This window comes from Poecile atricapillus, chromosome 30 (assembly GCF_030490865.1).
Source record: "Poecile atricapillus isolate bPoeAtr1 chromosome 30, bPoeAtr1.hap1, whole genome shotgun sequence".
NCBI lineage: Eukaryota > Metazoa > Chordata > Aves > Passeriformes > Paridae > Poecile > Poecile atricapillus.
The window spans coordinates 1,946,364-1,972,595 of NC_081278.1; the positions used below are offsets into that span (position 1 = coordinate 1,946,364).

Consider the following 26,232-nt stretch of genomic DNA (forward strand, 5'->3'; position numbering starts at 1 on the left):
AATCCAGGAGAAGAAAAGGTCAACATGGAGAGGTGTTCTTCCAATTCTAGTGACAAGTGTGTGCACACCACCTGTGCCCATGGTAGGGTGGTTGGAACTGGATGATGTTTATGATACTTTCCAACACAAAGTGCTCTGGAATTCTGTGGTTCCCCAAGTGGAGAGCAAAACTGAGCCATGTAAGTCCCTGCTTTTTTTCAGCGAATGCTGCCCCTTCCTTTGTTCTAAGCAAGTCAAGGGTTTAGTTTCAGAGCTGACGCATCTGTCATTAAGATGCCTTCACAGAAGAGAGGGAGGACAGGTGTAGCACAAGGCTCGAACCCCATCAGTGTCTCTCTCTCACGATGGCACCAATGCCACTGCCTTGGGACACCTGAGTGTGGAAGGCGAGCCTGCCCTCAAGCACGGCCATCCAAGTCAGTCAGGGGCACAGGCTGCAGCTGAAGCTGCCAAGTGTTGCTGTGAGGCTGCAAGTGAAGAAAAAGCCATTGTGGCCAACTCTGCTGAAGCCTTTTGCCAAACCAAAGGCAGCTGTGCCCACAGCCTCCCCCTGTTTGGCACCCAGCTGCTGTGGACGCCTCACTGCGCAGGTGCCGACGTTTGGGCTGCTGCTGTTCCTGTGCCCACTCTGCTGCTGTTTCTGGGGGCTCCAGAGCCGCTTCAGCAGCAGCAACTCTGCAGCCCTGCTCGAGGAGACATCGCCACCCTCCCCATGGTGGCAGCAGCTCTGCAGGCCCTGAGCTCTGTGTCAGGAGAGCCTCAGTCACAGCACCATGGCCTGGGCAGCCGTGAGGGCCTGGGCTGGCGGCCAGCCCTGCCTCTGCCCACTGCCCCTTATCACAGGCACCCAGTGGCCATGGCCTGGCAGCACCACCCTGCCCTGCATGTCCCCAGCCAGCCCAGCCTGTGCACCTTGGGCTGTCCCCACCCTCCTGGAGGGGTGGTGTCCCAGCCTCGAGGGCTTCTGCTGCAGGCCTGGGAGACATTTTGTGGAAGCACTGGAGCAGCTGGGTGTCAGGAACAAGGCGGCTGCCCAGGGGCTGCTTATGGCCTCTGACACCCAATTCCTCAGGTCTTTCCACCACCCCAGACCCTCCTGGGCCCTCTGTTCCCTCAGAACCCTTTGCCACCTACTCCCTCACACATCCCCCTCGTGCCTTCCCACTGCCTTGTCCCATCAGAGTCTCTGCAGCCCCTCATCCCTTCATGGCCTCCCAGCACCCCATCCCCTCAGGGTCTCCCCCAGCCTGACCCAGCAGCAGTGCCTCAGCCCCACAGGAGCTCCAGAGGAGCTGGATCAAGAGGCACCTGGGAGCCCTCAGCAATCCAGGCAGCACCACACGGGCAGCAGGACATAGATGGCGCTTCCTGGCTGGGACAGGGCTCATGGCTTCAGCAGAACCACCAAAGGTCAAGTGCCTTCTGGCCATTTTCCCTGCACCACTGCACACCCTGGCAGGTAGGTGAGCACAAGCACCCTTTTCCCCCTCTTCCGCTATGCCTCGCACACCCTGGGCAACAAAAGAAAGATCTTGGGACTCTGTTTATTATAACATATCCTGTATTTACTGTAGGGAACATTTTAATAGAGTAAAAGCATGATATTTTAGTAAAAGCCTGTGTGCACAACCCAGCTTTTAATTCAGATGACAATATTAAAGGCAGTGTTCTTGAAACTCTCCTGGAACAGCGAGATTAAAGGAAAACAATGGCCTTATGTACTTGGAAAAGAATGTAAACAATATGTTTTAACCAATAGTAGCTTGCTAAGCCCCACAAACCCTGTAGGACCCTATGCAAGCGTGCTAAAGATAGAAATAAACGACTTTTGCTATACTTCTGTGAAGACTCTGTGAATAGTCTGAGCGGTTTTCCAATACCTGGCTCTCGAACAGGGACCCTTTGCGGGCAGAGGGAGCTCGGCAGGTCCGCGCAGCGGGAAGACGTGGAAGCGAATCGGGGCCAGAGCAGATTCGCGCAGTGGGGAGACGTGGAAGCGGATCAGAACTGGGTTGGTGGGTTTGCATGCGGTGAGACGTGGAAACGAGCCTAAGCTGGGGAAAACCAGGACAGAGGAGCCTGGGGCTTCTTTTCTTCCAGGGTGGCAAAGATGGAACTCAAATAAGATTGTAATGCTAAAAGTGACTCCAAAAATGAAGCAAATATTTCTGGATGTATCACATCCTGCCATAACTGAACAGATGGAATTTTGAGGAGACTTGAAGGATTTTGTAGATTTTACTTAGATTGTGTGGAAATTTGTAGAGATTTTGTGGGATTTTTCTTGAATTTTGTGGGATTTTTTCTAGATTTTGCAGAAATTCGTGGCAGTTTTGTGGGATGTTTCTGGAAATTGGTGGGGATTTGAGAAGATTTTTCTGAAATATTGTAAGATTTTTCTGGAATTTGTGGGGTTTTACTTGAATTCTGTGGGATGTTTCTGGAATTTTGTGCGGCTTTGAGGAGACTTGAAGAATTTGGGGGGATTTTTCTGAGATTTTTTTGGACATTTGTGTAGATTTTGTGGGACGTTTTTTGAATTTTGTAGGGTTTTGAAAAGATCTAGGGAATTTCGGGGGATTTTTTCTGAAATTTAATGGGATATTTATGAGATTTTGTGAGATGTTTTTGGATTTTTTTGAGATTTCTTTGGAATGTGAAAATTTCCGGAATTTTGTGTGGTTTTGAGGAGAGCTGACGTATTTTGAGGGATTTTTCTTGAATCTTATGGAGACTTGCAGAGATTTTGTTGGATGTTTCTGAAATTTGGTGGGGTTTTTAGAAGATTTAGGGAATTTTGTGGGGTTTTTCTGGAATTTCATGGGATATTGATGAGATTTTGTGAGATGTTTCTGGCATTTTGTAGGATTTTTCTGAAATTTTGTTGTAATGCGAAGATTTTGTGGGATGATTCTGGAATTTGGTGGGGCTTTTACAAGATTTAGGAAATTTTGTGGGCTTTTCCTGGAATTTGTGGGGTTTTTCTGAAATTTTGTGGGGCTTTTCAAGAATTTTGTGGGATTTTTCAGGTATTTTGTGGGGTGTTTCTGAATTTGGTGGGATTTGGAGAAAATGCAAATAATTTTGTGGGATTTTTCTGGAATTTAGCTGAATTTTTGAAGAATTTTGAGTGATTTTCCTGAGATTTTGTGGATATTTGTGGATATTTTTTGGGATGTTTCTGGAATTTGGAAGTATTTGGAAAAGATTAAGGGAATTTTGTGGGATTTTTCTGGAATTTTTGGGGATTTTTCAGGAGTTTTGTTGGAGGAGATTTTGTGGGATGTTTCTGAAATTTTGTGGGATTTTCCTTGACTGATGTGGGAATTTTTTCTAGATTTTGTGGAAATTTGTGGAGATTTTGCGGGATGTTTCTGTTATTTGGTGGGGTTTTGAGAAGATGTAGGGAATTTGGTGGGATTTTTCTGGAATTTCTGGGATTTTTCGTAAATTTTGTGGGATGTTTTTGGAATTTTACGGGATTTTGAGAAGACTTAAGAATTTTGAGGGATTTTTCTGAGATTTTGTGGAAATTTGTGGAGATTTTGAGGGATTTTTCTGGAATTTGGTAGGGTTTTGAGGAGATTTAGGGAATTTTGTTGGATTTTTCTGGATTTTTTTTTTTTTTTTCTTGAATTTTGTGAAATATTGAGGAGATTTTGTGGGATGTTTCCATAATTTGGTGGGATTTTTTTTTTTTTTAATTTTGTGGGATTTTGAAGAGACTTGAAGAATTTTGAGGGATTTTTCTTAGAATTTGTGGAAATTTGTAAAGATCTTGTGGGATGTTTCTGAAATTTGCTAGGATTTTGGGAAGTTTTAAGGAATTTTGTGGGATTTTTCTGGAATTTTGTGGGATTTTGAGTAAATGTTAAAGAATTTTGAGGGATGTTTCTGGAATTTCGTGGATTTTTCTTGAATCTTTTGGGATTTTTCTGTAATCTTGTGAAATTTTTCAGGAATTTTTTCAGAAATTTGTGGACATTTTGTGGGTTGTTTCTGGAATTTGGTAGGGTTTTGAGAAGATTTAGGGAATTTTGTGGGATTTTCTTGAATTTTGTGGGATTTTTCTGGAATTGTGTGGGATTTTGAGAAAATGTTTTGGAATTTAGGTGGATGTGCCTGGATTTTTGTGGGATGTTTGTGGAATCTTCTGGGATTTTTCTGGAATTTTGTAGGAAATTGGAGGAGATTTTGTGGGATGTTTCTGAAATTTGGTAGGGTTTTGAGAAGTTTTAGGGAATTATGTGGGATTTTTCAGGAATTTCGTGGGATATTTCTGGAATTTTATGGGATTTTGAGAAAATTTAAATAATTTTGTGGGATTTTTCTTGAAATTAGTGGGATTTTTCTGGAATGTTGTGTGATTTTGATAAAATGTGAAAAATTTTGTGGGATATTTCTGGAATTTTCTGGGATTTTTCTTAAATTTTGTGGAAATTGGAAGAGATTTTGTGGGATGTTTCTGGAACTTGGTAGGGTTTTGAGAAGATTTAAGGAATTTTGTGGAAATTTGAGTAAATTTTCTTGGGCATTTCAAGAATTTTGTGGGATTTTGAGAAAATGTGAAAAGTTTTGTGGGATGTTTCTGGAATTTTCTGGGAGTTTCGTAAATTTTGTAGAAATTGGAAGAGATTTTGTGGGGTGTTTGTGGGATTTGGTAGGGGTTTGAGAAGATTTAGGGGTTTTTTTAATTTTTCTGCAATTTCGTGCAGTTTTGCTGGAATTCTCTGCGATTTTGATAAAATTTAAATAATTTTGTGGGATTTTTCTTGAATTTTGAGAGATTTTTCTTGAATTTTGTGGGACATTTCTTGAATTTTGTGGGATTTTTCTGGAATTTAGTGGAATTTTTGTGGAATTTTGTGGGATATTGAGGAGATTTTGTAGGATGTTTCTGGAATTTTGAGGGATTTTTGTGGAATTTCACAGGATTTTGAGGAGACCTGAAGATTTTTGAGGGATTTTTCTGGAATTCTGTGGGAATTTTTGGAGATTTTCTGGGATGTTTCTGGAATTTGGTGGGATATATTTGGAATGTCAAGGAAATTGTAGGAGATTTTCTGGGATGTTTCTGAGATTTTGTGGAAATTTTTAAAGATCTTGTGGAATGTTTCTGGAATTTGGTAGCGTTTTGAGAAGATTTAGGAAATTTTGTGTGATTTTTCTAAAATTTTGTGGTGTTTTTCAAGAATTTTGTGGGGTTTTTCAGGAATTTTGTGGAAATTGGAAGAGATTTTGTGGGGTGTTTCTGGAATTTCGTAGCGTTTTGAGAAGATTTAAGGAATTTTATGGGATTTTTGTGGAGTTTTGTAGGGCTTTTGTCCTACTTTAAGGCAAATTTAGGGAGGAAAACTCCAAATGGGGGTTTCCCCAGGGAAATGACCCCTCCCCCCCAATTGGTTCAGGAAAGGAAAAAAATTTCCTTGGAGAGAAGTGGAAAAAGCTGTTTATTTAACAGAAATTGAATAATATTAAATAATAAAACCTCTCGCTGTTGAATGGGATGGCAAATCTAGGAAGAAAAGTCCTTTTCATGTGGTGTAGCTCGGCTCGCTCAGGTTCTTCTCAGTCCTTTCGGCGCTGGAAAGTGCCGAGGCCCAGGCCCCGCTGGGTCACAGGCGTGAGCTCCCGGGGTTTGGCTGGGTGTTCAGTCCAGAGCAGGTTTGCACAGATCCAGGTAAACAGGGAAAAAACAAAGGTCCAGGGAACTCCTCTGCCTCAGCGAGCTAAAACTAACTAAAAGCCAGAGAGAAGCTCTGTCCTGCAGTGTGTCCGTGCTGCAGACACCACAGTCCAGGAGCGGGATGTGCGGGAGTGATGTTTTCTTTCAACACAAATTGCGCACTTCTTCTTCCGCCCCCTTCGCTCTCAGAGCCAGTCTTAAAGGTGCACAACTTAATATAGAACATAAACCAGACAATTGGGGATACCAGGATCATAAAGTCACCCCAGGACAGCTCTATATATGACCTTTTTATTATTATTTCTTTTCCTACCAACTGGCCTTCTTTTCAGACACTCTAAGTCTTTTTTTAGCAAGAAAATTAAGCAGCTTTACAGTAGCCTCTTCAACCACCTTTTGTCCCCCTGACAAAAGCAAATCATCCACATCCTGCAACAACCTAACTCCTGAGGCTGGAGTAAACTCTCTTAATATTTTCTGCAAAGCTTGCCCAAACAAAACCAGTGACGCTGGATATCCCTGTGGATATTTCAAAATCCTGAAGACAGGATTTTGAAATGGTACAACAACATGTCAATTGTTGTTGTACCATTTTCCTTCCTTTTGTTCCAGTGATTTTCCTTTTAAACATGATCCAGTTCAGTGGCAAGCAATGCCACTGCCTAAAGCCAATCACATTTTTTGTTTTAGTAACCAATCGCTCCCTGTCCCAATTTTTCACATCAAGTCCATCTTAGGCGGAGGGAGGTGACTAACAAATTAACCAAGGAAAGATAATAAAATACTTTCCCCTAAAGTTTTCCTATAGCCCCCACAGAGGAAGCTGCAGGAGAAATCCCTATGGGCCTGCATAGGGACAGCACCAGCCCCACAAGGCAGCAGCTGCAGAATTGGCCTCAGAACTGAATCCTGCCAATTCTGCCTTTTTACAACAAAACACACAAAAAGCAGATGGGCATGGTGAGACACAAACTTGGAAGAATTTAAGATTATAGAGAAGCTGAGGCCTTAATTAAGAATAAGCCTTGCTAACTCTAATTCAAATCAATAGATGGGCCTTGCTAAAATTAAAGGCAGATAGAGAGGCCTTGCTAAAAGAGAGGTTAATCATTGGCTAATAACTAATTGTCAACTTCATGCTTGTTCAGTTGGGCTTATAATGAGAAATAAAGTATCTGGTAAAGAACTTCAAGAACATAAGCCAGTTGCAAATCAGAAACTCCTTGAAGATATGAAACAAGGAGCCCAGCCAAGGGTCCATTTGTCACTTTGCATTGAAAAGGTAGAAAGGTCAGAACGAGGAAGAGCCATATCCCTTCCTCCCTTCTGTGACCCCTCCTCATAAAAAGACCACCGATCCATTTCAAGGATCAAACTACCCATGCTTAATTGCTTTTTTTCCGAAGTAGCACAGGAAGTGAAAAGTTGGTGGGAACTGGGTCATGAATATGTATTTGTATTCAATACTTCTGTCAATAAAAAGCCTGTATTCACCTGTGCTCGGGGCCGTGTGTATTAAGGGGTGACCTGACACATCGGCCCATCACTGTGAATAAACATACACTTTTTAACCCTAAAACAGTTAAAGAGTCTTTGTCTGTCTCAGTTGGATATTGATACCAGATCATATCCATATTTTAGTAAATCAGCCTTAAAATGAATCCAAAAATTGCATGTGGAAAAAGGAAAAGAACTTGTGGGTTTGGGAAGACGAGGATGGATTTTGTTAACAGCAAATAGGAAAAAGTACCAACAGAAGGACAATTGTTTTTAAAACACTCCCATGTGGAGTGACAAAAGAAGGTTATAGCCTTGAGCTGAGATTTGTTTGTGCAAGTGAAACAACAACAACAAGAACAATGATGACAATGATGATAATGATGATAATGATAAAAATATAATGCAATAATATATATTTATATACATAATGAAAAATTGATAATGTGAAATACTGTTGACAGTACTGATTTGTGAGTTTGGCTGCTCACTGTAACACTAAATACCCTACAAAAAAGGACTGGCTAAGACCCAAATGTCAGTGGTAAACTGCAAATTTTATACAAAGAATAAAGGAGGAAGGGATGAAATTGTCTGTTTCTATAGGGTTTGGTGATGCTGTGATGTGGAATGCTTTGTCGGTTCCTGTGAAAAACACAGGAATTAAGACTGCTGGGTTTTTCATGTACCAGACTATCTACAAGCTGCAGGATTGGTTGAACAGGTGAAGGAGTTGTTAAGAGAGCAGTTGATAAAATGAGGAGATGGGAACCTGTCCTGGTGGAGAATCCATCTCCCAGATGTGTTCCATGCCCTTAACAATGGGCCCACTGGGGAAATGGAAACGCCTGGGTGTGCAGGGCTGCACCCAATTTGCAAACACAACCATGGACAGTGAGACTTGGACTGCCTGGGAAATTGTTCTGGGTGTGATGGCCCCTGACAGGGCCACCCCAGAAGCTGCAGGGCTGGCCCTTCATGCACTGGAATTAGGAAAAAGCAGAAGCAAATGAAAGTTAACAATAGAAGAATAGGAATTCAGATTCCTCCAGGATGCTTTGGTTTGGTAACTGCTCACTTGAGCTTGGCCTTGCAAAGTGTTGATGTCATGGGAGGAGGAGTTGATGCAGACTATCAAGGAGAAATTGAAGTAAGTCTGTTAAACAATAATGAACAAGATTTTGTTTTCCAACCCCATGGCAGGGTAGTACAGTTATTAATATTGCAGTTTTAAAAACAATTGTGAAAGAAGGACATCCACCGCAAATCACCTCTGTTCATGGAGATAAAAAGTTTGGATCCAGCAGACCTAATAATGGAGCCAGAGTGTGGGTCCAGAGGCCAAATGGCCCTCCAGAGGCAGCTGAAGGAACAGCTCTGGGGAAGACAACACTTTGAATCCTGAAACCTGGGCAGGAACAATGGGAGTATGTCCCTGCAGCCAAGTGTTCTCTGACACAACAAGCTGATGTTATGGGATATTGTTTTACAGATGCTGCCAGACCAAATCTCCCTGTTTGCCCCAACGACCCCTTTGGACAATGCTCTGATCCACGGGGCTCCATGTGAAGGCTGATGTGACACTGAGGGACTTCCACACCAATTCCAGCCAGGAGCTGGAAATTGGGATCCTCTCCCCTTTGGCTGGAGAAGTGCCAGGTCCCAGTCCCTGACGGGCACCCAGGCTCCTGGCTGGAATTGGTGTGGAAGTCCCTCAGTGTCACATCAGCCTTCACATGGAGCCCCGTGGATCAGGGCATTTTCCAAAGGGGTCGTTGGGGCAAACAGGGAGATTTGGCCTGGCAGCATCTGTAAAACAATATTGACTTGTTGTGGCAGAGAACACGTGGCTGCAGGGATATATTCCCATGCTTCATGCTCAGGTTTCAGGATTCAAACAGTGTTGTCTTTCCCCAGAGCTGTTCCTTCAGCTGCCTCTGGAGGGCCATTTGGCCTCTGGACCCACACTCTGGACCAATTATTAGGACTGGTGCGTCCAAACCTTTTATCTCCACAAACACTGCTGACTGGAGGTGCATCTTCTTTCACAATCGCTTTTAAACTGCAATATCAATATTTGTGATAACCTGTCATAGGCTTGAATCATCCAATGTTCTTCATCCATTTTTAACAGAATTTCTTTAATTTCTCCTTGATAATTTGCATCAATTCCTCCTCCCATGACATCAACACTTTGCAAGGCCAAGCTCAAGTGAGCAGTTACCAATCCAAAGCGTCCTGGAGGAATCTGAATTCCTATTCTTCTGTTGTTAACTTTCATTTGCTTCTGCTTTTTCCTAATGAATTCCAGTGCATGAAGGTCCAGCCCTGCAGCCTCTGGGGTGGCCCTGTCAGGGGCCATCACACCCAGAACAATTTCCCAGGCAGTCCAAGTCTCACTGTCCATGGTTGTGTTTGCAAATTGGGTGCAGCCCTGCACACCCAGGGGTTTCCATTTCCCCAGTGGGCCCATTGTTAAGGGCATGGAACACATCTGGGAGATGGGTTCTCCACCAGGACAGGTTCCCATCTCTTCATTTTATCAACTGCTCTCTTAACAACTCCTTCACCTGTTCAACCAATCCTGCAGCTTGTAGATAGTCTGGTACATGAAAAACCCAGCAGTCTTAATCCCTGTGTTTTTCACAGGAACAGAGAAAGCATTCCGCATCATAGTATCACCAAACCCTATAAAAACAGCCAATTTCATCCCTTTTTCCTTTCTTCTTTCTATACAATTCACAAAGTTTACCATTGACATTTGGGTCTTTGCCAGTTCTTTTTTGTAGGGTATTTAGTGTTACAGTGAGCAGCCAAACTCACAAATCAGTACTGTCAACAGTATTTCACATTACTGATTTTTAGTTATATATATAAATATAGATTATTGTGTTGTTATTGTTATTTTTATTGTTATTGTTATTATTTTACTTGGACAAACAAACCTGAGCTCAAGACTAAAACCTTTTTCTGTACCTTCGTGTGGGAGCATTCCAAAAACAACTGTTCTTGCCATTGGTGCTGTTAACAAAATCCATCCTCCTCTTCCCAAACCCACAAGTTCTTTTCCTTTTTCCATATGCAATGTTTGGATGCATTTTAAGACATCCTGCGGTTCAGCCTCTTTTAACCGACTGCCCCACTGCTCGCACGGTGCTGCGACCTCAGCCCAACTCCAGAGCCAGTGAACTCTGGGGAGGGCTTCCCTTCTGGGAATTTCAGATGGGACTGATTCCTTACATTTACATTTAAAAAGTGGTATTTTGTTGGGATCTGGCCAGACTTTGCCAATTTTGTTTCACCAGTGGGCAGGGTCAGCACCAAAGGCACAAACACCACCTGAAGGAATCAGTGTCACTTACTGCAGCTCCAAGCAGCAAAGGATCACAAAAGGAGCAGCTCAGCAATGCACCCAATCATCACTGCCAAAGATTGCCTGCAGGGATTAACAAAGATCCAGTTGCCCTCAGACTTTGCCATCCCCAGATCCACCCATCACCTGGGGAAGCTGTCACAGCCAAGGACTGGAGAGCCACTCCTGGACACTGGGAAATCCTGCAGGTGCCTCCAGCCACAGGTGAGCCTCATCCCCTGCTGTGAGAGAGGGCCCAGCTTTGATAGTGCTGAAGAAACAAACTGACAGCACTTCTGGTGTGGGAACATCTGCTTTCATCCTCCTCTTGGGTCCCTAGCAAAGCCTGGCCAGGCCTCAAGGAGGAACCAAGGGAGTTGACTCTGACCATACACCCCAAACAAGGCCAGATGTCAGATTTCATGGCCTTGTCTGGCTTCTAAACACAGAAAGGTCAATCCATGCTTCATTGATGAGTGGATACATCTATCACAGTGCTAATGACCATGCATATTTCAGTAATGAGCAGATAGACAGATAACCTTTGGTTGGAAGGTTCATCCAGAGGTCACCTTAGGCTCAGGGCCTGTTGTTCAGGCCTCACTCAGGGCCTGTTGTTCAGACCTTGGCACTTCAGGGACGAGGTTTAGTGCTGGGCTTGACACTGCTGGGTGACTGGCTGGACTGGATGAGCTCAGAGGTCTTTTCCAGCAGAATGGATTCTATAATTGCAGGATTCTATCTGCTGCATTCAGCTAGCTCCATTACTTAGCAGCATTACTTTGGTCCAAAAGCCCCCTCTTGCTCAGCTCTTGTGGCCTAAGGCTTCAGCTCCTTCAGCTCCTGGTGCTGAGCTGCTCACGCTGAATGAGACGACTCAGAGAGAAGAACAGAGTTCATCCAGTTCCTTCTGGGACACAGAGAGGGGAGGTGTGAAAACAGCAGCATTGTTTGGTGAGGCCACTTCTCTGCCCTTCACACCTTTCAGGGCTTTGAAGCAGCCAAGAGCTTTCTCCAGGAGTTCAATGAAGCAGCTGTTCCTGCTCCCAGGTCTGGCTCTTCCCAGTCTCTGACCTTGACTGGTTTTGTCCCTCTTGCTGTGCCCTGTGTTCCCCCAGGGCTCGGTGGCTGCTGCCCAGGACTGTGGGACTGGCACAGATCAAGGGGTCGAGCCCCTCCTTTCTGTGCCCTTGGAGCTGCCTGGTCACAGCAGCCTTTTCCATCTGGAAGCTCCACATGGAGAGGGAGTCTCCAGCTCTGTTCCTGGCGCAAGGTGCAGGAGCCCAGGGCTGCCATCTCAAGTCCCTGCTGGCACTGAGGGCTCCCAGGTGCCTCAGGCTGCTGTGACACCGCTGCACAGGGAGGGAAGCATGGCAGAGGCTGCACTGAAAGTCAGCTCCATGTGCTGCTGTTGGTACTGCCGGTGGTGCTGGTGTTGCTGGTGCTGCTGGTGCTGGTGCTGCTGCCAGTGGTGCTGGTGCTGGTGCAGGTGATGCTGGTGCTGCTGGTGATGCTGGTGCTGTTGCTACTGTTGCTGCTGGTACTGGTGCAGGTGCTGCTTGCAATGCTGGAGCTGCTGCTGCTGCTGGTGCTGCTGGCACTGCTGGTGTTGCTGCCACGGTTGCTGCTGCTGTTGCTGCTGCTGAAACTGCTGGTGCTGCTGCTGCTGGTGCTGCTGGTGCTGGTGGTGCTGCTGTTGGTGCTGCTGGTGCTGGTGATGCTGGTGATGCTGGTGCTGGTGCTGCTGGTGCTGCTGCTGGTGCTGCTGGTGCTGGTGGTGCTGGTGCCACTGTTGCTGCTGCTGTTGCTGCTGCTGAAACTGCTGGTGCTGCTGCTGCTGCTGCTGTTGTTGTGGCTGCTGGTACTGCTGGTACTGCTGCTGGTGCTGCTGGCGCTGCTGCTGGTGCTGCTGGCACTGCTGGTGCTGCTGGCGCTGCTGGTGCTGCTGGTGCTGCTGGTGCTGGTACTGCTGGTGCTGCTGGTGCTGGTGCTGCTGATGCTGGTGGTGATGCTGGTACTGCTGCTGCTGCTGCTGGTGCTAGTGGTGGTGGTGGTAGTGCTGAAACTGCTGCTGCTGCTGGTGGTGCTGGCACTGCTGGTGCTGGTGCTGCCGGCACTGCTGGTGCTGGTGGTGCTGGTGGTGATGCTGGTGCTGGTGGCATTGCTGGTGCTGCTGCCACTGTTGCTGCTGCTGTTGCTGCTGCTGAAACTGATGGTGCTGGTGGGGCTGGTGCTGGTGCTGCTGGTGCTGCTGCTCTGGTTGCTGCTGTTGTTGCAGCTGCTGGTACTCCTGCTACTGCTGGTGGTGCTGCTGGTGGTGGTGGTGCTGCTGCTGCTGGTGATGCGGGTGTTGCTGGTGGTGCTGCTGCTGAAACTGCTGGTGCTGCTGGTGCTGCTAGTTGTGCTGCTGGTGATGCTGCTGGGACTGCTGGTGCTGCTGGCACTTCTGCTGCTGGTATTGCTGGTGCTGCTTCTGCTGCAGCTGCTGCTGCTGGTTCTGCTGCTGCTGCTGCCGCTGCTGCTTGTGCTGGCACTGCTGGTGCTGCTGCTGCTGCTGCTGTACTGCTGGTGATGCTGGTGCTGTTGCTGCTGGTGCTGGTGGTGCTGGTGCTGGTGCTGCTGGCACTGCTGGTGCTGCTGGTGCTGGTGCTGTTGATGTTGGCGGTGATGCTGGTGCTGCTGCTGCTGCTGGTACTGCTGCTGGTGCTGGTGCTGCTGCTGGTGCTGGTGCTGCTGCTGGTGGGGCTGCGGTTGGTGCTGTTGGTGCTGGTGCTGCCGCTGGTACTGCTGGTGCTGCTGGCACTGCTGGCACTGCTGGTGCTGGTGCTGCTGGTGCTGGTGCTGGTGCTGCTGGTGCTGGTGCTGCTGGTGCTGCTGGTGTTGCTGCTGGTCATGCTGCTGGTGCTGCTGGTGATGCTGGTGCAGGTGCTGCTGGTGCTGCTCCAGGTACTGGTGCTGGCACTGCTGCTGCTGGTGCTGCTGTTGCTTCTGGTGCTGGTACTGCTGGTGCTGGTGCCACTGCTGCTTGTGCTGCTGCTGTTGCTGCTGCTGAAACTCTTGGTGCTGCTGCTGCTGCTGCTGGTGCTGTTGCTGGTGCTGCTGCGATCATTTTTCCAGCACTGCCCCAGACTGAGGGATCAGATCCAGGCACTGCTGCTGCTCCCTCGGGACCAGCCCCAGTTTGGTTGTTGCTGTCAGTGCCAGCAGAAGCCGTGGCTGGAGCAGTGGGTGCTGACAGTGCCCCAAGGCCCGGGGCTGGAGGGGTCCCTGGGCTGGGGCTGGGAGGGAACTGCCCCTTGTTCTCCCTCTGCCTCACGCAGAGCTGGGCCGGGCACAAGTGGGGCAGCAGAGCCAACAGGGAGCCTGCGAGTCTCTTCCAGCCGTGCCTGCTCAGAGTTTGGCCTTGGAGCTTCAGGTGGGCAAAGGCAGCTGCTCTGCTCCCTCTGCGTGTCCCCGTGTTCAGCAGTGCTGCTCCATCAGTCTGTGCCCAGCAACGGGGAAAAGCCTCAGCCCTGCAGGGCCAGGAGCTGCCGGGCTCTGCCTGAGCAGCTCAGCCAGCGGGAAGGGAGCTGCTCCACATGGGAACCAAGAGCAAAGGACACCTCTTTTTCATAGCATGATTTCTGTTTTAAGGGGAAAAATGTGGAAAATAAAAGATAAAATCTTCTATAAAATGTGAAAGATAAAAAGTGTGCAGTGAAAAATCTTCTATAACTTTGAATTAAGGTGTAATTGGTCTTTTGAAACATAAAACTCAGTTATTTACTTTGTAAACATGCTGATGGCATGATGCATCTTACCGGCCTCAGGAACGTTTTAGAAAAAGATTTTGGGGTTTGATTCCAATATTGTTCTTTTAAATTGTGGTGAAATTGGAGTGAAGCAACAAGAAACTGCTTTGCGCCTTGCCAGCTCCAAGCAGCACTGGGAATCTAAACTCTGTCAAACCCCAAATCCTTTAGAAGATGTCCTTCCTTCTCACCCTGTGAATGAGCTGCGCATTCCCTTTCAAACATTCAGGGGTTTCTTAAAGATGCAAACTCACACTTACAGCTTTTTGTGCTGGTTTGGAAGTGCAGAAGGGCGATTCTTCATTCATCAGCTCCAGACTGCACTGCCTCAGGAACCAGCAGTGGCATTTCTAGAGGAGGAAAAGAGTGCAATTGCACAATTCCAGCCAAAAAGAAAGGAAGAGTGGGACATAGAAAACATCCTGTGCAGATGCAGGCATTCAGCTGGGACTGTGGAGAGTTTGGGTTCTTGCCAATTGGATGTGTGTCCCTAACTGCAATCTCTTGGCCTGCAGGAGGGTCTCACTCACCTGCAAAAGTAGAAAGCTCAGGCGGTGTGCTGGGAACAGGCTCGTGTGATGCAAAGCTGTCAGAGCAATGTGAGGGCAGAGTGAGCCCAGCTGTGCCTGGGGCTGAGCCCAGCAGAGCCCTGGCAGAGCTCAGAGCAGCCTCAGCATCCGCAGAGCCCGGCTGCAAGGAGAGAAACCAGAAACCGCCCGTCAGCTGCAGGCTCCTGTCCCCTTGTCCCAGCCACCTGCGGTGCCCAGGCCATGCTGGTCGTGCTCAGAGCTGGGCCCAAAGCTGCCCATCACTGGTGCCTCTGGGAGCAGAGCAGGAGGGCAGGACATGTGCCCAGCCTGCAGCCAGCCACGGCAGATCCAGTCCCTCAGCAGCTGCCCAGAGACAAAAAGCAGCTTGGCAGCCAACTGAAGAATTGGTTGCATCCACCCCAGCCAAGGGGGGAACCTTTGGTGCTGGCCAGGCTGTGCCATGCCCAGATCTGGGAGCATCCCCTGGCTGTGGACTCACCTGCAAATTGGGCGTGGAGCGAGTCTTTGAAGAAGACATGCCAGAATTGAAATCCATCATCTTCAGCTGGCCAGCTGGAGGAAGAGATTGCCATCCCTGAGGTTGCCCTTGATGTCTCCAGCAGCAGCCCCACCTGGTAACAGCTTCTCCAGGGGCTCCTTCTCCTTGCCTAGGGGCCAGACCAGGCTGTCAGTGCTCTGTCCAGGGTCCCAGCCATCAGTGGAGCAGACAAGCAAAACCAGGGGGAATGGTGGCCACCAGTGCTTTCCACACCAGGTGTCCAGCTCAGCTCCAGCCCAAGAGCTGTGTGTTCCCTTCTGATGACCCCTGCTCAGAGCTACAGGCAGGACAAAAGCAGCCTGGTTCGCTTTGCCCCTGATTGCCAAGAAATGTGTGGAGCTGTTACCTGCCAGGCCCCTGGATCCAACTGTGCATGTGGATCTCTCCCATCTCCTAGGGCAGATGAACACCCTGCATCCAAGGATCATGGAAAAGGTCTTCTAAGGATGGCCTGTCCAAGGGTTGCATGGACAAACACCTCTTAATAATATCTTGGCATTCTGAAGAGAGAAACCAGGAATCAGCAGTCAGTTGGAGAAGTTGCCGCCCCCTTCCAGTGCCCAGGCCATGCTGGGTGTGCCCAGAGCTGGGCCTAAACTTCCCCATGGATTCCCTGTTTGCAGGAGAGCAGGACATGTGCCACCTCCTCAGCAGCTGCCAGAGCAGGATGCTCATGAGCCCGCTGCTGTCTCCCAAGCCCGGTGTTCCCCCTGTGCCCAGAGATCAGGATTCACCTTGGGAGAGCCGTCGTGGGAACAAGATCCGTCCCCAGATCATCTGCTGGCCCCTCATGAATGGGTGCTTCCCTATGACCAGCTGGTACAGCAGGAGGCCCAGGGACCAGATTGTTGCTGCCTGGCCATGGTAGCGTTGCTGGTGGATCCACTCAGGTGGGCTGTAGGACAGGGTTCCTGTGGAACACAGATGGAGCTCATCAGGGAGATGCTGCTGCTCCCAGAGCCTCGCCCCAGCATCCCTGGGCATGTGGGGGCTGCCCCAGCGGCACACGGGGTGACCCACTGCCCTCTCGCCAGCACCTGGGACTTGGCTACAAACCCAGGGCTGGAAAAGAAGCCACTGCTGCTGGAAGAGGGCAGCAGAAGCACTGGGGAGGCCCAACCATGATAAGCAAATAAAAACCCACCCCATGGTAGAGAAAAACACACTCTCCTCCCTGCCTGCATGGCCTCCAAAAAATTGTTAATAAGCCAAGGCAAACGTGGGGAGCAGAGGAGTTCAAGCCCTTGCTCACTGATGCACCAAAATCTCTGGGGCATGGGGTCAGACCCCTGCCCTCTGCTACCCCCATGGGGGTTTTTGTCAGGCTGGCTGTCCCAGCCCCATCCCAGGGCACAGTGGGTGCTGAAGGCTGTTGGCAGGGCTGGGAGCTGGCCCCCCTCACACCCCCATTCAAATCAATTTGGCTCAAGCATTAATCCCATCCTGGCAGCAACACGGGGAATCCCCGGTGCCACACCCAGGCTGGGCCATGAGATGGCCAGGAGCATCCCCTGCCAGGGCTCACCTGCAAACTGGGTGTAGGCTGTGTCTTGCAGGAAGGCGCCACAGCCAAAGTCGATCAATTTCAGCTCCCCTGTGGCCAGGTCGAGCAGGATGTTCTCCGGTTTTATGTCCCTGTGCAGGACCCCGCAGCTGGTGCAGTGCTGCACGGCCTCCAGCAGCTGCCTAAACAGCCCCCGCGCCTCCTCCTCCGGCAGGAACCTCCGCTCCGCCAGCAAATGCGAGAGGTCCTGGCACCGCTCTGGACGCTCCAACACTAACACGAAGCTGTCAGGGAGCTCAAGCCACTCCAGCAGCTGAATGACTGCAGCACAGCCAGAGGACACCCTGTCCAGCAGCACGATCTCCAGGGGAGCACGGGTGCCGTCGGGCTGCGGGAGGAGCACGGTGCTGTCAGTGGGGCTGAGGCCGTGCCAGGGCTCTGGGAGCCCTCAGCCAGCCCGGGATGCTCTGCACACCTCGCTCACCCCCACACCCGCTCTCCCCGCAGGGCTCTCGGCGGCCCCCACCCTGCCGGGCCCCGGCTCATCCCTGCCCGGCACGCCCTGGCTTCTGCCGCTGGCCCCGCTCACTCACCAGCTCGCCCCAGAGCCGGACGCGATCCCGCAGCACACATTTGATGGCCACCTGTGAGCAAGGAGCAGCAGAGGGTTGAGCTCGCTGCCCGCCCCGCCGCGCCCCTGCCATCTCCTCCGCCCCCTCCGCCCCCTCCTCCTCCTCCTCCTCCTCTGCCCACCGCTCACCGGGGCACCGTCCAAGAGTCGCGTGGCCGCGAAGACGCTGCCGAAGCCGCCGCGCCCCAGCAGCGGGCCCAGCTTGTAGCGCTGCTGCAGGGCCTCCTGCGCCTTCCCTGGCGGCGAGTCGCGGCCATCAGCGCTCGGCCCGGGGCCAGGAACGGCCCCCGAGCGCTCCCCGACCTCCCCGGGCCGGGCATCCGCAGGCGTTCCCTCATTGGAACGCGGCAGCGGCGGCTCGGGGCCAGCGGCCGCGCTGCTGAGCGGCGGAGCTCGGGCCGGGGAAGCCGCAGCGGAGGCGGCGGCAGCGGCCGCGCCGCCTGTGTCCTCCGCGGGCCCCGGGAGGAGCCGGGGCCGGGGGCAGGGCCGGGGCCGGGGTCGGGGCCGGGGTCTGGACCGGAGCCTGCGTCGGGGCCGGGGCCGGGATCGGGCCAGGCGGAGCCAAAGGGCAGCGATTCCGCCCCAGCCCCAGGCAATGATGCCCGCCCAGCAGCGCCAGCGCCAGCACAGCCAGAGCCGGGCGGAGGCGAGACCACGGCGGGACGGCCGCGGACGGGGCCGGGGCCGGGGCCGGGGCAGCCCCGCAAGGGCCCGTGGGCGGGGCCGGGGGCGGGCCGGGGGCATGGCCCGGGCGGGCACAGGGAGAGGGAACCTGGAAGAGGAGGGGACGCAGGAAAAGGGAGACCCGGAGGGAATGTGGGACAGTGGGAAAGGGAGAGGAGAAACAGAAAAGTGATAAATTTGATGCTTTCGCTGCTGCTGCTGCTGCTGCTGCTGCCGCCGCTGCTGCCGCTGCCGCTGCTGCTGCCGCTGCAACTGAAGCACCGGGACCGTTTGTCCCCGTGTCCGTTTGTCCGTTGCCCGCTCGGCCCCGCCTCGAGCCCCGCGCTCCCCGGGCAGTCCCTGAGCCTGGCCAAAAACGGGAACTTTGCTCTGTTGAGCCAAGAGCCAGAGTCTTGACTCCTGCACAGGGGCACAGGAATGCCCTTGGTTGCTGCTGTGCCTCGTCCCTGCTGAGGGTCAGACACCATCTGAGCACATTCCCTGAATGCAGAATTAGTACCTGACCCAAGCACCGCACTTGTGTCTCCAGCATTGCTTTCCAAGTAGAACAGCGGAAGGCAAACTGCATATAGTTCATGGTATTTTACAGTGTCTAAAACTTGCCAAGTCTCAGATCTTAGAGGTGAGATCCATTTGGAATGAATGGGATGGAGAAAGTGCAAGATGGAAAAGAGAAACATAAAAATAAATAGAGAAAAACATATTGGTTGTTTCTTTTGATTTTATTTTCATTTCATAAAGAAGTGGTTTCAATTTTCCCAGAATCTTCTCCACAGTCCTGTCTGTTCTTTCCAAAAACCTGTCCTGGAGAAGAAGGCACAGCTCCTGTCACAAGATGTGCCCCCAGCTGCAGCTTCTCTTGGCTTCCCACACAGTGACTGCAGCACAACTCTTGCAGCAAAGCAGGACAAATGTTTGAAGAACTTGACAACTTGTTCTTTCTTTTCCTTGTGGACAGTGCAGTTGTGCCATTGGTAAGGTTTTCACTGTTACTCTTCTAGCCAAAGAAAACATGATGAGGTACCAGGAATTGTTGGGGAATACATGCCTGGCTGAATGTGGAGAAAGAATCTCTAGAGCCTGCAGCCAGAAGTGGAGAGCTAATCATTCCAATAGCCCCATGGACATCTTGAAAGTGATCTGGAACATGAAGATGGGCTGACAGAGGGAGTTTGTTTCTGTGTTCAGTTTAGATGATTCTACATCTCTTGCACTGGTAGAAATCAAGAGCACAATCAGTTGATGATAAGCATCAGAACATGATAAGCTGGACCTCTCAGTGGATGAGAGAAAGACTGTGAAAAGGAGAAATGCAGGGAATGACTTGGTAAACTTTGTATATAAGAAGGCACATTTTTTCCTAATAATTCCCAATTCATTCCCTTTGCTTCTATCCTTTTAAAAAGGCCAACTGCATGTCAGATTCCCCATGAAATGAGAACCCTGAGCTTGTGGGACTGCCTGAAAGGTGCCCTGTTCCTTTTTCTTCTGCTGCTCAGAAGAAACAATGAATTGAGTTGGGAAGTTCTGGTATTTCTTTCTCCTGCTGGATTTCTTCATTTTATTTGCCACTGCAGAGGCAATTTCTGTGATGGCCTCTGTCAGTTGATTCTATTTCAGCAGCAGCAGCAGCAGCAACAGGGCTGTGTTTGAGCACTGCAAATGTGACCTGTGTGGCTTTAATTCTCCTTGACTTTGTGCTCAGGGAGTTGGGAGCATTTTGATCTCTACTGATCATGATGCCTGAAACAAAAATCCTGAGTTCCCTGTAACAAAAGCACAGTGGGTAGCACTGATTGAAAGAGGCAATTGCAGTTGTATTACTAAAATTCAAGTGGCAAGCAGAAGAGGGGCAAGAGCAGCTTGGATCTACAACTGCCAAGGCAAATGTAGATTAAATAATTTTGTGGGACTTTTCTGGAATTTTGTGGGATTTGAGAAAATTTAAATAATTTTGTGGGATTTTTGTGGAACTTTGTGGGATTTTTGTGGATTAAGTGAAATTTGCAGAGATTGTGTGGGATATTTCTGGAATTTGGTGGGGTTTTGAGAAGATTTAGGCAATTTTGAGGGATTTTTCGTGATTTTTTTGGGATATTGAGAGAATATTGTTGGATGCTTCTGGAATTTTTTTTTTTAATGTTGTGGAAATTGCAACAGATTATGTGGGATATTTCTGGAATTTGGGAGGTTTTTGAGAAAATTTAAATAATTTTGTGGGATTTTTCTGGAATTTGGTGGGAATTTTCTGGAACTTGGTGGGATTTTTTTTGAATTTTGTGTGATTTTGCTGGAATTCTGTGGGGTTTTGATGAAATTTAAATAATTTTGTGGGATTTTTCTTGAATTTTGAGGTATTTTTCTGCAATTTTGTGGGATTATTTTTAGAATGTTGTGAAATGTTTTGAAATTTTGTGGGATTTTGAGGAGACAATGAATTTTGAAAATTTTTTCTTAGATTTTGAGAAATTTTGTGGAGATTTTGTGGGGTGTTTCTGGAATTTGGTGGGGTTTGGAGACGATTTTGGGGAATTTTGTGGGATTTTGAGAAAGTTTAAAGAATTTTGTGGGACTATTGTGGAATTCTGTAGGGTTTTGGGAAGATTGAGGGAATTTTGTGGGATGTTTCTGGAATTTTCTGGGATATTTTTGGAATGTTGTAGAATTTTCTGGAATTTTGTGGCATTTTGAGGAGACTTGAAGAATTTTGAGTGATTTTTCTAGATTTTGTGTAAATTTGTAATTATTTTGTTGGATGTTTCTGGAACTTTGTTAGATGTTTCTGAAATATTTGTGGATTTTTGTGGTATTTTTCTGGAATTTTGTAGGATTTTGTAGGATTTTGAGAAGACTTGAGTAATTTTGAAAGTTTTTTCTTAGATTGTGTGGAAATTTGTGAAGATTTTTTGGGACTTTTGAGGAATTTTGTGGGATATTGAGGAGACTTGAAGAATTTTGAGGCATTTTTCTTAAATTGTGTGAAAATTTGTAAAGATTTTGTGGGATGTTTTTGGAATTTGGTAGGGTTTTGAGAAGTTTTAATGCATTTTGTGAGACGTTTGTGGAATTTTGTGGGATTTTTCTGGAATTTTAAGGGATATTGAGGAGACCTGAAAAATTTTAAGGGGTTTTTCCTAGATTTTGTAGTAATTTTTAATGATTTTGTGGGATGTTTCTGGAATTTGGTAGGGTTTTGAGAAGTTTTAATGCATTTTGTGGGATGTTTCTGGAATTTTTGTGGGATTTTTCTGGAATTTTCTTGGATATGGAGGACACTTAATGAATATTGAGGGATTTTTCTTAGATTTTGTAGAAATCTGTGGAGATTTTGTGGGATGTTTCTGGAATTTGGTAAGGTTTTGAGAAGATTTAGGGAATTTTATGGTATGTTTGTGGGAATTTTATGGGATTTTTATAGAATTATGTGGAATGTTTCCTGAATTTTGTGGGATTTTGCGGAAATTTTCTTGGACATGTCTAGAATTTTGTAAGATTTTTCTGGAATTCTGTGGCATTTTGAGAAAATTTAAATAATTTTGTGGCATTTTTCTGGTATTTTGTAGCATTTTTTTGGAATGTTGTGGAATTTTCTGAGATTTTGTGGGATTTTGAGAAGACTTGAGTAGTTTTGAAAGATTTTTCTTGGATTGTGTGGAAACGTGGAGATTTTGTGGGATGTTTCTTGAATTTGGTGGGGTTTTGAGAAGATTTAGGGAATTTTGAGGGATTTTTTCGCAATTTCATGATGCTTTTCTGGAATTTTGTGGGATTTTGAGAAAATATAAAAAATTCTGAGGGATGTTTCTGGAATTTTGTGCGATTTTTTTTTGAATGTTGTGGAATTTTCTGCAATTTGGTGAGATTTTGAAGAGACTTGAAGAATTTTGAGGAGTTTTTCTTCGATTGTGTGAAAATTTGTGGAGATTTTGTGGGATGTTTCTGGAATTTGGTAGGGTTTTGAGAAGATTTTTCTAGAGTTTTGCTGGATTTTTTTTTAAATCTGTGGGATTTTTCTGGAATTTTCAGGGATTTTCAGTAAATTTTCCTGGGCATTTAAAGAATTCTGTGACATTTTTCTGGAATTCTGTGGCATTTTGAGAAAATTTAAATAATTTTGTGGCATTTTTCTGGAGTTTTGTAGGATTTTTTTGGAATGTTGTGGAATTTTCTGAGATTTTGTGCGATTTTGAGAAGACTTGAGTAATTTTGTAAGATTTTTCTTAGATTGTGTGGAAACTTTTGGAGATTTTGTGCGATGTTTCTGGAATTTGGTAGGGTTTTTAGAAGATTGTCCTGGGTTGATTATGATGTTAAAGTGTATCCCCATTCTTCCACCCAACCCAGACACCGGTTTTGTATTCTTAAAATTTCATCTAAGAGTAAAAGTGAGTGGAAAAGAAGCACCGAGTCTGTTATCAGAGACTGTACTTGCTCCCCCCCCCGCATCGGGAGTTTTGACTACAGCACAGACAACAAGAGACAGATCACCTTGGCTTTCCAGCCAGCCGGATCAGAGCGGTCTTCCTGGACTGTTTTCTTTCCCTTTTTCTGAAACGAATCGAACCTGCTCTGGACTGGGGACTCGGGGGAGCACTGGGAGCTTGCACCCGTGGACTACCGGGAGCCCAGCCTGGGCAGCGGCATTGTCCAGCCCGAGCAGATGGCGGCCCGGCTCCCGCCTCGGTTTCTGCCCCGCTGGCTCGATCAGCCGGGCTGCCGTCCGCCTGCAGGCTTCAGTGGGGCCGGCCGGGGCCGAGCGGGAAGGAAGCCGCCGTCGGAGCGAAAGCCTCCGAGAGAGAGCCGGCGAGAAAGCTTCCTCGCAAAGGGAGGGCGCAGAGCCTCAAGCCGCTGGTGGTCCCGTCGGCCCGCTCCTCAGCCCCCGCAGGCGTTGTCGCCGTGCCGAGCGGCCGGCCGCTTGGGGAGCCGCCTGGGGCGTGGGCGGGGAGGGGCCGATGGTGGCGGCCCCAACCATCGCCCAGCAGGGGGGCGGGGAAAAGCCCGGAAGGCGGCGCCGCGGGAGCCGGCGGGGGAGGGCGGTTCCGTGCCGGGCCCGCACGTCTCGGCAGCGAGCCCCCGCAGGCGGGCCCGGGGCCAAAGACCTCCGCGGACCGCCGAAGAGCCGGCCTGTGCAAGCGGCCGCCCGCTCGCCGCCTCTGCCGGCTACTCGAGTCGAGTCACTATGACTCTTAACAGAGGTAAGTATGCATTACTAACTGGGCTTAGCCGCGGAAATCAGACCTCCTCGTGGTCCCGCTGGATACCTGCAAGGGTAACTAGCTGATTTCTGCCCCAGTGTGAGTGAGGTTGTGTTTTTCACTGCCTCCCTGCCTTTGGACTCGCCACCCAAAGTGCAGTTTCACGATTTTGCGTCGAAAAATTATCGGCAGAAGCTCCTTAAAAGCTCCCTGCCTGAAACCGAGCCCGCCGGTAAAGTTGGGCAAAGCTGACAGCGCTTGAGGGGGTGCTGTTAGTCAATATTCCCTCAATTGGACTTACTTTTAATTTGAAACGGCACCACGGTAAAGGCTTTAAAGCTACTCCGTGTGTCCACGGCGACTCAAACTAATTTTAATGACTGGGATATAAAATCGCCACAAAAACCAAATTTTAAACCCTCAGAATTGGGAAGGGAGGTTTGGAAAAGTTTAAAACTGGAGTTCTACAACTCAATGCATTGTGCCGAAGAATGTAATGGCCATTGTGTGGGGCGGGAGGGGTTGGAGGAATACCCTGATGTGTACTGTGATGATACAATGACTTGCTTATCTCTAGATGATAACGGGATTGATAAGAGCCAGGAAAGGATTACCACACCCCCACCCACCCAGGAAGAAGCAGCCGTTTTATCAGAGCCAGAGGAAAGCACTATTCAACCACCAAACAATGGGGAATCAGAAGACTGCCCTGTCATATCAGTTCCAGATAAGAATCCACCCTGCCCGCGCTGTGGTATTAAAATGAATCAAATGCTTGAATTAACTGAACATTTACTCAGAGCACATGGAATTAGAGAATGCAAATTTAAATGCACCAAATGTGATTTGGAAAATACAAATTTTCACAGCATTGCCTGCCACTATCCAAAATGCAAAGGTAAAATAAAAGAACCATCCCCAGGAAAATGGCCCTGCAATGTATGCCAGATGAGTTTTCAAACTAAAATTGGACTGGGACAACATAAAAGAATTGCACATCCAGCAGTCAGACACCAGGAGAGGCTAGAAGCCATGAGACCAAAAGAAACATCAGCAAGAGGAGCCCACAAGAAATGCTGGAATGAAGAGGAGGAAAATCTACTGATCCAACTAATAAAACAATATGAGGGTAATAAAAACATTAATAAACTGATTGCTGAACACATCCCATCCAAAACTTCAAAACAAATCCGTGACAAGAGATGCTGTCTGATGTTAAAACAACAAGCCTCAATTGGATTACAAACTAACAGAAAAACAGAAGAGCAGCCACAGGAAAAAATTCAAAAGCCATCAAAGCGTAAAGAAACCACAATAAATCAGTTGAAAAAGCACTAGGAAGAGATTATCCCATCAAAGATCAGCGATGGCGCCTTCATTGTGTACCAGGAAGCCTTCCAAGAAATTCTCAAAAAGAAAAATAAGAATCCAGCCCACACCATTAGTGAAATAACCAAAGACTGCATGAAGGTATTTAAAGGGATGCACAGCCGGGAAAAGAACACCAGAAAACCAAAACAGGGTCACTCGCAGCCTAAGAAGAGACAAGCAGAAAATGGACGAGCAAGAGAGATATTAAAAAGGGACAGTATCTAAGATTCCAAAAACTATTTTACACAGATAGAGGGAAACTGGCCCACATCATCCTTGATGATGTGGAGGGGTTAAAATGCCAAATTCCAGCTGACGAGATCAGCTCAGTATTCTGTGAAAGATGGGAAATACCCAGCAATTTCAAAGGCTTTGGAGATTTTGAAGCAGAGGGAACAACTGACAACACTAAGTTCCTGCCACTGATAACTGCCAAGGAGATTGAGAAGAACATCAAAGAGATGGCCAAAACATCGGCTCCAGGCCCAGATGACATCACCCTGGGGGATCTGTGCAAAGCAGATCCAAAATTCTCATTACTGACAGAGATTTTTAATCTCTGGCTAATATCCGGAACAGTTCCTGACCAAGTGAAGAACTGCCGCACGCTCCTGCTTCCAAAATCAGACTGGCCAGACCATCTGAAGGACATCAACAACTGGAGGCCTATCACCGTCGGCTCAACGGTGTTGAGACTGTTCTCCAGAGTCCTGACAACGCGTCTGAGCAAGGCATGCCCCATCAATCCTCGTCAAAAAGGATTCACATGTTCCAAGAATCTCCAGCTCCTGCAACTGTTGCTGAAGACCACAAAGAGGGAGCACAACGAGATCGCAGTTGTTTTTGTGGACATTGCCAAAGCCTTTGACACAGTGAGTCACCAGCATATTATAGAGGGCCTAAGGCAGAGGAAAGTGGACGAGCACATCATTAATCTCATCCAAAGCATGTATATTAACACCTCTACATGCATTAAGACCAAGGATGAGACATCGGCTCCCATTAATATACTAAAGGGAGTCAAACAGGGGGACCCTATGTCCCCACTGCTCTTTAACCTCGCGCTGGACCCTCTACTGTGTAAATTAGAAAAGGAAGGGCAGGGATATAAATGTGAGGGTGCCAACATAACAGCTATGGCTTTTGCGGATGATTTAGTGTTACTGAGCAACTCCTGGGAGGGGATGATGCATAACATCAAGATCCTCGAGACATTTTGTGACATCACCGGTCTCAAGACACAGGGGGAGAAATGCCACAGCTTTTACATCAAGCCAACTAAGGACTCTTATACCATCAATGATTGCCCCCCAGGGACTGTGAATAACACACCCCTCAATATGATACCCCCAGGAGAATCAGAGCAATACCTTGGGCTACAAGGGGACCCCTGGGTTGGCATTGCCCAGGCTGAACTGTTAACAAAAATCAA

At 48.2% G+C, this 26,232-nt stretch overlaps 2 pseudogenes; both read right to left on the minus strand.

Annotated features, from left to right (window-relative positions):
* LOC131589807 (uncharacterized) overlaps positions 1-26,232 on the minus strand; it is a 583,542-nt pseudogene that overhangs the window by 431,478 nt on the left and 125,832 nt on the right.
* Positions 15,758-19,972, minus strand: LOC131589766 (serine/threonine-protein kinase pim-1-like; annotated as a pseudogene).